The sequence below is a fragment of the Schistocerca cancellata genome, chromosome 1 (genome assembly GCF_023864275.1).
Source record: "Schistocerca cancellata isolate TAMUIC-IGC-003103 chromosome 1, iqSchCanc2.1, whole genome shotgun sequence".
Taxonomy (NCBI): Eukaryota; Metazoa; Arthropoda; class Insecta; order Orthoptera; family Acrididae; genus Schistocerca; species Schistocerca cancellata.
Window position 1 is genome coordinate 158,056,021 of NC_064626.1, and position 11,406 is coordinate 158,067,426.

At 45.2% G+C, this 11,406-nt stretch overlaps 1 pseudogene; it reads left to right on the forward strand.

Moving 5' to 3' along the window:
* Positions 1-7,202: 7,202 nt before the first annotated feature.
* LOC126100407 (5S ribosomal RNA) lies at positions 7,203-7,320 on the forward strand (annotated as a pseudogene).
* The last annotated feature ends 4,086 nt before the right edge of the window (positions 7,321-11,406 follow it).

Genomic DNA, 11,406 nt, shown 5'->3' on the forward strand with positions numbered 1-11,406 from the left:
AATTTCGTTACTTCTTTCTTTCTTTCACCGGTGCCATGTCCCACGCTGGCGCAGGGTCGGCATTGTGAGGAACGGATTTGGCAGGGTTAGCGGAAATGGGTGGCCGGATGCCCTTCATGCCACCACCCCGTACCCCCCAGGACGGAATTAGTGTACCCCTGCTGTCTGTCACGAGCGTAATTCATGGAATAGTGTGATCGTGTTCAGATGTCTGTGAGTCATGTAACTGAGGCGTAACGTGGGGACCAGCCCGGTATTCACCTTGTGGGATGTGGAAAACCGCCTAAAAACCACATCCAGCCTGGCCGGCACACCAGTTCTCGTCGTTAATCCGGCGGGCAGATTCGATCCGGGGCCGGCGCGCCTACCCGGGTCCAGGAAGCAGCGCGTTAGCGCACTCGGCTACCCTGGCGAGCACCAAATTTCGTTACTATAGGATAATTATGGCCCACTATAGACCTGCTGAGTAGCTGCACTTTAATTATAATCAGCCAGTACCTTGGTCAGGTTAGTACTAGTAAACCGATTCATTAAAAAATTGATTTCCCATGTATCAAACTGACGTATTAGTTAATGTGATAAATATCTGACTTAAAGCAAGTAACACAGAAAAAGTTCATTAAAAGTTTAAAATTAGGTCTAAAATTTGTTGGAAGTAGCTATGAGCAAAAGCTAGTTTTTCAAGCAGCTCAGTGTTTATGAGGCCAAATTTTTTTAAACTATGTGTTGTACAAAGATGTAATTTTGTAAGTGCGTTCATTAGTATGCGTGGATACTGTTTGCGAAGTCTGGTGGGAATAGAGTTACCAGTAAAGAAGCAATAACTTAAAACGTCACGCTGCGGTCTTGTTGCAAGAACAACGAAAATGTAGTAAGCAATAAAAATTTTCCCATTCATAACTTTCTGAGAAGTGTCAGCGAAAAAAAGGTTTCGAGAAGGTACAAAATTTTGTGTAAAGTTTGTTGTAAGTCATTATATGCTCTCTTTCTAAAATAGTGGAATGATGAAATCTGTGTATTAGCATGCCGTCAAATACGCTTCTTCAAGACAAACACATAGTTCAAGGGGGCGCAATTCAAATTTCCGCCAGATTTTGAAATCTGATAACTAGTGGAAAGACTCTCAAAATAAAATTGGTATCACTGAGAAAGACCGTTGCTGCTCAGCAAACTGTGAAATGTATGTGTGGCATATACGGCCGGGTGTCCCTTTCTGGAGAACTCGGTCGCCTGATACAATTCTTTTTATTTGACGCAATTCTCCCGGGAGGGTTACTATTTTCCTAGTAAATACATGGACTTTCATTATGGTTCATGTCCGCCCCGATAGCTGAATGGTCAGCGTGATGGACTGCCATCCCAAGGGACCCGGGTTCGATTACTGGCTGGGTCGGGGATTTTCTCCGCTCACAGACGGTGTGTTGTGCTGTCAGCATCATTTCATCCCCATCAGGCGCTCAGGTCGCCGAATGTGGCGTCGAATGTAATAAGATCTGCATCAAGGCAGCCGGACCTGCCCAGTAAGGGGCCTCCCAGCCAATAACGCCAAACGCTCATTTCCATTTCTATTGTGGTTCGCGATACTTGTTAACAACTTTATTGATGGCTTAGTGAATTACTCAGTCAGGATCAAAAACTCACAACAGGCTTCCAAACTCTCTATGGACTCTTGTGTAACTTTTCTGGTGAGATGCAGGATGCGATGTAACACCCCACCCACCACTTATCTGGTTTTGGCGTGTGTTCACCGCAGCTAATTGACTAACAGATCAACAGAGAGTGCAAAACTGCCGCAATATCGGATAACGCAAAGAAAGTAATAAGGCCCTGTGACTCCTGATTGAACTGCGGTGGCAGTGTTGACATTAATTGATTCAGAATTGATCACTTTTAATTACGAGGGGTGCACATTGATGTTATATTCAGCTATTGAACACCAGATGCAAATGTTGAATATAAAATTAACTAAGAAAATGACTTGGGATTTCAACTACTTGATTGAAAGCAGATGCAGTCGATTAGCACAGATTTATTTTAACTCACGACCTTCAATCATCACATTACATGACTCTCCTACCAGGCAGTGGTAATAAATTGCGTTTGCGTGGAGTAAAGCATGATAAATCAAAAGTAATTCCTCTCGACTGACCCAGGCGTAATGCGAAGTGCGAGAGGAATTTTACAATACACGGCCTATGAAACCCTGGTGGAAATTTTGCTGACGTGATCCAACAGATTAATCAGTGGCCGGAGCGGGCGCAATATCACCGAATACAGCGTGGCGGAGCGATGTCGTTGTGCGGACATCGGCCGACCTCGTGGTGCTGCAAGGCTGCACTCGTCTATTCACTCCCAGCTATCTTGCTCAGTATATAGCTGAACCAAAACATCCTATCTCCAAGCTCAATCGTTCCATTTGGTAAGTCCTAAACTGCAGAGATGCTCACTCTTTCTCAGGCAAGCTGAGTAAAGAACACCACATCCGCACTCTAGGCTAGCTGGAAATGGAAGACCTCTATAGGGACTTCTCCCAGTCTGCTCTTCGCCTCGGTTTCCCCTCCAGCAAAATCACTTACGCCAATTGCAGCGCAAGTCATGTTAATTAGCGTCTGCACCAACACCAGTTTTTCCAGAATTCTGACTCCCAGGAGGGTACTTCAAATTCCTTGGTCCTACATTCCCATCGGAGGCCGGTGTATTTCATTCTGTCGCTCTTCACCTGATTTACTTCAGACTCTGCGGACTGTGAATTCTGGGTGAAGTTGCTATAGTCACGAACACGCATATTTTGACCTCTGTTGACCGCTCCACCGCAGCTTAGCGCGGCTTTTTCGCATGTTTCACTGAAAACGGGATGACGGACATTTATCAACTGGCATACAAGTTCCCAGTACACCAGCATGGGGTCAACCACCCACTCACTGTCACTCATCTTAAGGCATCTGGAGGCCACACCCCGTTACCGCTTCCTCAGAGCTTGAGCTGCCCTAAGCTGCCTATTGTCGCTTCCCTTCGCCATTCCCCAGCCGCGCGCCGCGGTCATTTCTGAGTACTTCCCTGGGATAAACTACAGTAAATCGACGCATTTCCAAAAAGTTTTCATGTCGTGTGAATTACTTTAAAACCATCACCCGACAATGATTATTCCAATACATCCATACTATACCATCTACAAGATGCATTGTGCCTTGTCAGTAATTTTGTTCAGCCCTACTGTTCGCTCAACGTGAGTTAGGTGATCTTTAATGAGTTCATGTAAAGGGGTATAGTTCTTGCCATCTTACCGCGAAAAAGACATTTCAATACAAAGCGCAGTATTTTCGCATATGTTAATACTGTGATGGACGATGACAACGCATTTAAAGTTTTCTTTGTAATTTATCTCTGTCATATAAAATCTTTGTATTGTTTGTCTTAATGGTAGTAAATTTTCAGTGTGTTGAAACTTTCTGGCATGTTGCTTTCCATGAAATCAAATTTATGTAGGCCATTTTCATAAAATGATCGAAAATGTCAGGCATTTTGTAATATTTTAAAGTTTTGTTTTTCATTTTGTCTGGATAATATTTTTAATTCCTTCTTATTTGGTCAGGAAGTATTTAGTTTCAATAAGTAGATCTGGTTTTTCTTCGTAGCAGACGTACATTTCGTGCAGATAGAAGGGAAGATTTTCCATTTAATTCTTTTTAGAAATTGCAATTGAAATCATATTGAGAGGTTGATTTCACCAGTGTGATAGATTGGTGTATAAGTTCGTAGTTTTTTTGCATAAGTTTAATAAGCACAATAAATTCACATAACAGAGATTTTAGTCATCGTTAATATATTCTCCTTCACTATTTACAACAGTCTGCAAACACTGGGGTAACTTTTCGATACCGCGATTATAGAAGTCAGCTCGTTTTGAGGCAAAGATCTCGCCGAGTCGTGTTCAGAGCGCATTTTAATGTGGAAAGGAAATTCCTAGAAGGTTGTATGATAGAGAGCTGAATAGGTGAAAATCTGAAAGCGCAAGATCATGTGAATAAGGTGAGTGCGGAATGAGTTTCCAAGCCAACTGCTGTATAGTTTTTCTTTTCTTTTTTTTTTCAGTCTAGCAGAATGCTGGCGGCTGTTATCGTGGAGTAGCATCACTTCACGCAGTCTTCCTGGTAGTTGTTCTTGGACTGCATCTGAGAGGCGTCTCAGCTGTTGACAACAAATGCCGACGGAGATAGTTACATCTCGGGGAAGTACACTACTGGCCATTAAAATTGCTACACTAAGAAGAAATGCAGATGATAAACGGGTATTCATTGGACAAATATATTATACTGGACCTGACATGTGATTACATTTTCACGCAGTTTGGGTGCACAGATCCTGAGAAATCAGTACCCACAACAACCACCTCTGGCCGTAATAACGGCCTTCATACGCCTGGACATTGAGTCAAACAGAGCTTGGATGGCGTGTACAAGTACAGCTGCCCATGCAACTTCAACGCGATACCACAGTTCATCAAGAGTAGTGACTGGCGTATTGTAACGAGACCATTGACCAGACGTTTTCAGTTGGTGAGAGATCTGGAGAATGTGCTGGCCAGGGCAGCAGTCACCATTTTCCGTATCCAGAAAGGCCCGTACAGGACCTGCAACACGCGGTCGTGCATTGTCCTGCTGAAATGTAGGGTTTAGCAGGGATCGAATGAAGGGTAGAGATATGGGTCGTAACACATCTGAAATGAAACGTCCACTGTTCAAAGTGCCGTCAGTGCGAACAAGAGGTGACCGAGACGTGTAACCAATGGCACCCCATACCATCACGCCGGGTGATACGCCAGTATGGCGATGACGAATACACGCTTCCAATGTGCGTTCAACTCGATATCGCCAAACACAGATGGGACCATCATGATGCTGTAAACAGAATCTGGATTCACCTGAAAAAATGACTTTTTTCCATTCGTGCACCGAGGTTCGTCGTTGAGTACACCATCGCTGGCGCTTCTGTCAGTGATGCAGCGTCAAGGGTAACCGCACTCATGGTCTCCGAGCTGATAGTCTATGCTGCTGCAATCGTCGTCGAACTGTTCGTGCAAATGGTTGTTGTCTTGCAAACGTCCCCATCTGTTGACTCAGGGATCGAGATGTGGCTGCACGATCCGTTACAGCCAAGCGGATAAGATGCCTGTCATCTCGACTGCTAGTGATACGAGGCCGTCGGGATCCAGCACGGCGTTCCGTGTTACCCTCCTGAACCTACCGGTTCCATATTCTGCTAACAGTCATTGGATCTCGACCACGGCGACCAGCAATTTCGCGATACGATAAACCGCAATCGCGATAGGCTAGAATCCGACCTTTATCAAAGTGGGAAACGTGATGGTACGCATTTCTCCTTCTTACACGAGGCATCACAACAACGTTTCACCAGGCAACGCCGGTCAACTGCTGTTTGTGTACGAGAAATCGGTTGGAAACTTTCGTCATGTCAGCACGTTGTAGGTGTCGCCACCGGCGCCAACCTTGTGTGAATGCTCTGGAAAGCTAATCATTTGCATATGACAGCATCTTCTTCCTGTCGGTTAAATTTCGCGTCTGTAGCACGTCATCTTCGTGGTGTAGCAATTTTAATGGCCAGTAGTGTAATTCATCGTACACGACACCGCCGCTGTTCCACCAGATGCATAAAATTATCTTTTGTGGTTGCGCGCAGGTCTTTGTAAGGGATTTGCAGCTTTGTTTGGGCTCATCCATTCCTCATGACCAGCAACGATACAGGATAGGAATGGTAGGTTTGTTCACTAACCAGTTGATGACGAGCGGATTGAGATGCACATACGGCCACACGCTGATTTTTGTGATCTTGGCTTAGAGCATGCGGTACCCATAAGGCCGATTTTTGAACCTTCCCCATTGCATGCTAATATCGCACGATGGTGGAATGAATACAGTTCATCATGTATGCCAGTTCTCGAGTATACTGACGTGGATTATTGTGGATTAATGGGTTTAAACGATTATCATCAGACATCGAAGGTCTTCCTGAATGCGGAGAGTCATTAATGTCTACATCCACATCTACATGGATACTCTGCCTATCACATTTAAGAGCCTGGCAGAGGGTTCGTCGAACCACCTTCAAAATTCTCTGTTATTCCAATATCGTAATGCGAGCGGGAAGAATGAACGCCTATATGTTTCTGTACGAGCTCTGATTTCTCTTATTTTATCGAGGTGATCCTTCCGCCCTATGTAGATCGGTGTCAACAAAATATTTTCGCATTGTGACACTCTCTCCCATATTTCGCGATAATACAGAACTTGCTGCCTTCCTTTGAACTTTTTCGGTGTACTACGTCAGTCCTGCTAAGGATCCCACACTGCGCAGCAATATTCTAAAAGAGGACGGTCAAGCGTAGTGTAGGCAGTCTCCTTAGTAGGTCTGTTACATTTTCTAAGTGTCCTGCCAATGAAACGCAGCCTTTGGTTAGCCTTCCCCACAACATTTTCTATGTGTTCTTTCCAATTTAAGTTGCTCGTAATTGTAATACCTAGGTATTTAGTTGAATTTACGGCTTTTAGATTAGACTGATTTATCGTGTAACCGAAGTTTAACGAGTTCCTTTTAGCACTCATGTTTTTGACCTTACACTTTTCGTTATTTTTTCGACGTACTCTGTCTAATGGCTTCATCCCCAAACACGGCGCAAATGTTTCTGGCCGCTTTCACCCCTGTACTGAACTGAAACAGAAGAACATGTCGGAAATGTTCCAATTTCTCCACTTAGGACTCCATTTTCTAGCGTCTACAGGACACTCACCATTTCCAAATAGCAAACTGACAATAGATAAACTCAAATAGCAACAACGAATTCCAATTAAAAATGTCAATCGAGAAATAAACCCATAGCAACCGGAATATCAACATCCAAAAGAAAAACGCTACGGACTTAGTCACCAACCTAATATTTTTATGTGTAACGTGTATACAAAACAGAGAATGGAAATCTTAATTTGAAAAATATGTACGATTTTTTTAATTCTCCTATAAAATCTAGAGAAATGGGTTTACTTGTGTATAGTTCCTGCAATCATAGATTATGTTTTAGCCAACTAATGAGGTAACAATCCCGAAGTCTTACGTCCACGAGTAACATGCAGAATTCTCTTCTCGAATTGTTCTTTCTTCCAATTTCCTTTTTCCATATTATAACAGCGGGCAACGGCTTTGCCGCAGTGGATACACCGGTCCCCGTGAGATCACCGAAGTTAAGCGCTGTCGGGCGTGGTCGGCACTTGGATGGGTGACCATCTAGGCCGCCATGCACTGTTGCCATTTTTCGGGGTGCACTCAGCCTCGTGGTGCCAATTGAGGAGCTACTCGACCGAATAGTAGCGGCTTCGGTCAAGAATACCATCATAACGACCGGCAGAGCGGTGTGCTGACCCCACGCTCCTCCTATCCGCATCCTCCACTGAGGATGACACGGCGGTCGGATGGTCCCAGTAGGCCACTCGTGGCCTGACGACGGAGTGCATATTCTAACGGCGGTCGACAAAGTGCATTTCAAAAAACGATACAGTCTATCAGTCTCAAAATGAATCTCACACAACAGACGCGCGGATCCCGTTCTGGCACCACGGAATCGGTCCGTTTCCGGTTGTTAGTTCCTGTTCTACTCGATCTCCCACCTGATCAACCCACGCTGGTACGTGCCGGCGTTAAGTTGCTAGACGATGAGGTGGTCGTATCCTTCGCATAATCTGATATGAGAAGAGAGTGAGTCACGTTGCAGCCACTTGCTTCTCTGTCCACCAGCGCAGAGCCACGCAGTCTGGCTCGACACCTGTTTAGCAGGCACCTCTCTGGGTCAGGGCGTGAACAGCCTTCGCGAACCAGCCGCGTGATGGAGTGCGTCCGGTTCTCCGTATCTGCCTTTTCTCCTCCTCTTCTTCTCTCCCTCTCCCTTCCCCCTCCCTCTCACTCTGTGTACGTGTGTGTGTGTGTGCAGCTTCCCGCACCTGCGCGCGCCTCCCTGACTCAGCAGCCGCGCCGTCGCGTGATGTCAGATTCTTGACCGCGAGCCAGCGGGCGGCGATCGTACGATGCTGGCTGGCTGCAGCTCGCTCAAGGCCCCAGCCGAGCCCAGCCGCTTTCGGAGCTGCCCTCTTCTGCGGGGCCTCTGCACCCAGCCCGGCGTGCCGGAGCCGTGCGTCACGCGTGCTGAATACACTTTATCCTTGCCCCACGATCAGTCCGCGAGCTGCAGTGCGAGAACTACCACGTTCAACTCACTCCATTTTAGAAGAGTCCACAAAGGTTCTCGTTGTTGTCCAATACCAATTCAGTAGTATTGTCTCACTGTTACGGTACTATCTCATTCATATGGTTTCTGTTCCACTTAAAAGTTTGCCAGTGACCTTGCTCGAGTATGCAAATGTCACACACACACACACACACACACACACACACACACACATATATATATATATATATATATATATATATATATATATATATAAGCGTCAAACGAAAAAGCTACAAAGAACGAAACTCATCTAGCTTGAAGGGGGAAACCAGATGGCGCTATGGCTGGCCCGCTACATGGCGCTACCATAGGTGAAACGCATATCAACTGCGTTTTTTTAAAAATGCGTTTTTTTTAAAAATGCGTTTTTTTAAAAATAGGAACCCCCATATATATATATATATATATATATGATCGTGACCGGGCCAAATATCTCACGAAATAAGCGTCAAACGAAAAAACTACAAAGAACGAAACTCATCTAGCTTGAAGGGGGAAACCAGATGGCGCTATGGTTGGCCCGCTACATGGCGCTACCATAGGTGAAACGCATATCAACTGCGTTTTTTTTAAATAGGAACCCCCATTTTTATTACATATTCGTGTAGTACGTAAAGAAATATGAATGTTTTAGTTGGACCACTTTCTCCGCTTTGTGATAGATGGCGCTGTAATAGTCACAAACATATGGTACAAAATTTTAGACGAACAGTTGGTAACAGGTAGGTTTTTTAAATTAAAATACAGAACGTACGTACGCTTGAACATTTTATTTCGGTTGTTCCAATGTGATCCATGTACTTTTGTGAACTTATCATTTCTGAGAACGCATGCTGTTGCAGCGTGATTACCTGTAAATACCACATTAATTCAATAAATTCTCAAAATGATGTCCGTCAATCTTAATGCATTTGGCAATACGTGTAACGACATTCCTCTCAACAGCGAGTAGTTCGCCTTCCAAAATGTTCGCACATGCATTGACAATGCGCTGACGCATGTTGTCAGACGTTGTCAGTGGACCACGATAACAAATATCCTTCAACTTTCCCCACAGAAAGAAATCCGGGGACGTCAGATCCGGTGAAGGTGCGGGCCATGGTATCCTGCTTCGACGACCAATCCACCTGTCATGAAATATGCTATTCAATACCGCTTCAACCGCACGCGAGCTATGTGCCGGACATCCGTCATGTTGGAAGTACATCGCCATTCTGTCATGCAGTGAAACATCTTGCAGTAACATCGGTAGAACATTACGTAGGAAATCAGCATACATTGCACCATTTAGATTGCCATCAATAAAATGCGGGCCAATTATCCTTCCTCCCATAATGCCGCACCGTACAGTAACCCGCCAAGGTCGCTGATGTTCCACTTGTCGCAGCCATCGTGGATTTTCCGTTGCCCAATAGTGCATATTATGCCGGTTTACCTTACCGCTGTTGGTTAATGATGCTTCGTCACTATGTAGAGCGCGTGCAAAAAAATCTGTCATCGTCCCGTAATTTCTCTTGTGCTCAGTGGCAGAACTGTACACGACGTTCATGCAATTCCTAGTGCATAGACGGGTGCAATCGATGTTGATGTAGCATTCTCAACACCGACGTTTTTGAGATTTCCGATTCTCTCGCAATTTGTCTGCTACTGATGTGCGAAGTAGCCGCTACAGCAGCTAAAACACGTACTTGGGCATCGTCATTAGTTGCAGGTCGTGGTTGACGTTTCACATGTGGCTAAATAGTTCCTGTTTCCTTAAATAACGTAACCATCCGGCGAACGGTCCGGACACTTGGATGAAGTCGTACAGGATACCGAGCAGCATATATAGCACACGCCCGTTGGGCATTGTGATCACAATAACCATACATCAACACGATATCGACCTATTCCGCAATTGGTAAACGGTCCATTTTAATACGGGTAATGTATCACGAAACAAATACCGTCCGCACTGGCGGAATGTTACGTGATACCTCGTACTTATACGTTTGTGACTATTACAGCGTCATATATCACAAAGCGAAAAAAGTGGTCCAACTAAAACATTCATATTTCTTTACGTACTACACGAATATGTAATAAAAAATGGGTGTTCCTATTTTTAAAAAACGCAGTTGATATCCGTTTGACCTATTGCAGCGCCATCTAGCGGGCCAACCATAGCGCCATCTGGTTTCCCCCTTCAAGCTAGACAAGTTTTGTTCTTTGTAGTTTTTTCAAAAAAATGGCTCTGAGCACTATGCGACTTAACTTCTGAGGTCATCAGTCGCCTACAACTTAGAACTTATTAGACCTAACTAAGCTAAGGACATCACACACATCCGTGCCCGAGGCAGGATTCGAACCTTCGACCGTAGCGGTCGCTCGGCTCCAGACTGTAGCGCCTAGAACCGCACGGCCACTCCGGCCGGCTGTAGTTTTTTCGTTTGATACTTATTTCGTAAGATATTTGGCCCGATCACTACCAGTGGACGACCCTGTATATATATTCTATCCACATTTTGCGCCAGTCGCATAAGGTGCCGCCGACAGCCCCATTATGAGAATGAAGATCAGGTTTGCTTTAAATACACGCTTTGAGATCGAATGTGCCTAGTTGATGTTAGTCAAGAACACCTTAAGCCGTTATCAACACCTGACTTACATCGTTGTGCAACTGCAGCAGCAAATGGAGCAGCTGTTGGCACCACAGTGACACAACGACCTGTTACAAATCGGTTACATGAAGGACAGCTCCGAGCCAGACGCCCTGTAGCGTGTAGCGTGTATTCCACGACCTCAAACCACCGCCATTTCCGATTTCAGTGGTGTGAAGCGAGAGCTCACTGGAGGGCAGGGTGGAGATCTGTTGTGTTTGCTGATGAAATATGGTTCTGCTTCGGTGCCAGTGATGACCGTGTGTCGATTAGAAGGAGGCCAGGTGAGGGCGTGCAACCAATCTGTCTGTGTGCTACACACAATCGACCTACACCTGAACTATTCTCGGAGTTATCCCATGCACCCTGACTGCAAATTTGTACGTCAATCTGGTGATTTAACCTGTTGTACTGGCATTCATCAACAGCATACCAGGGGATGTTTTCCAATAGGATAACGCTCGCCCACATAAT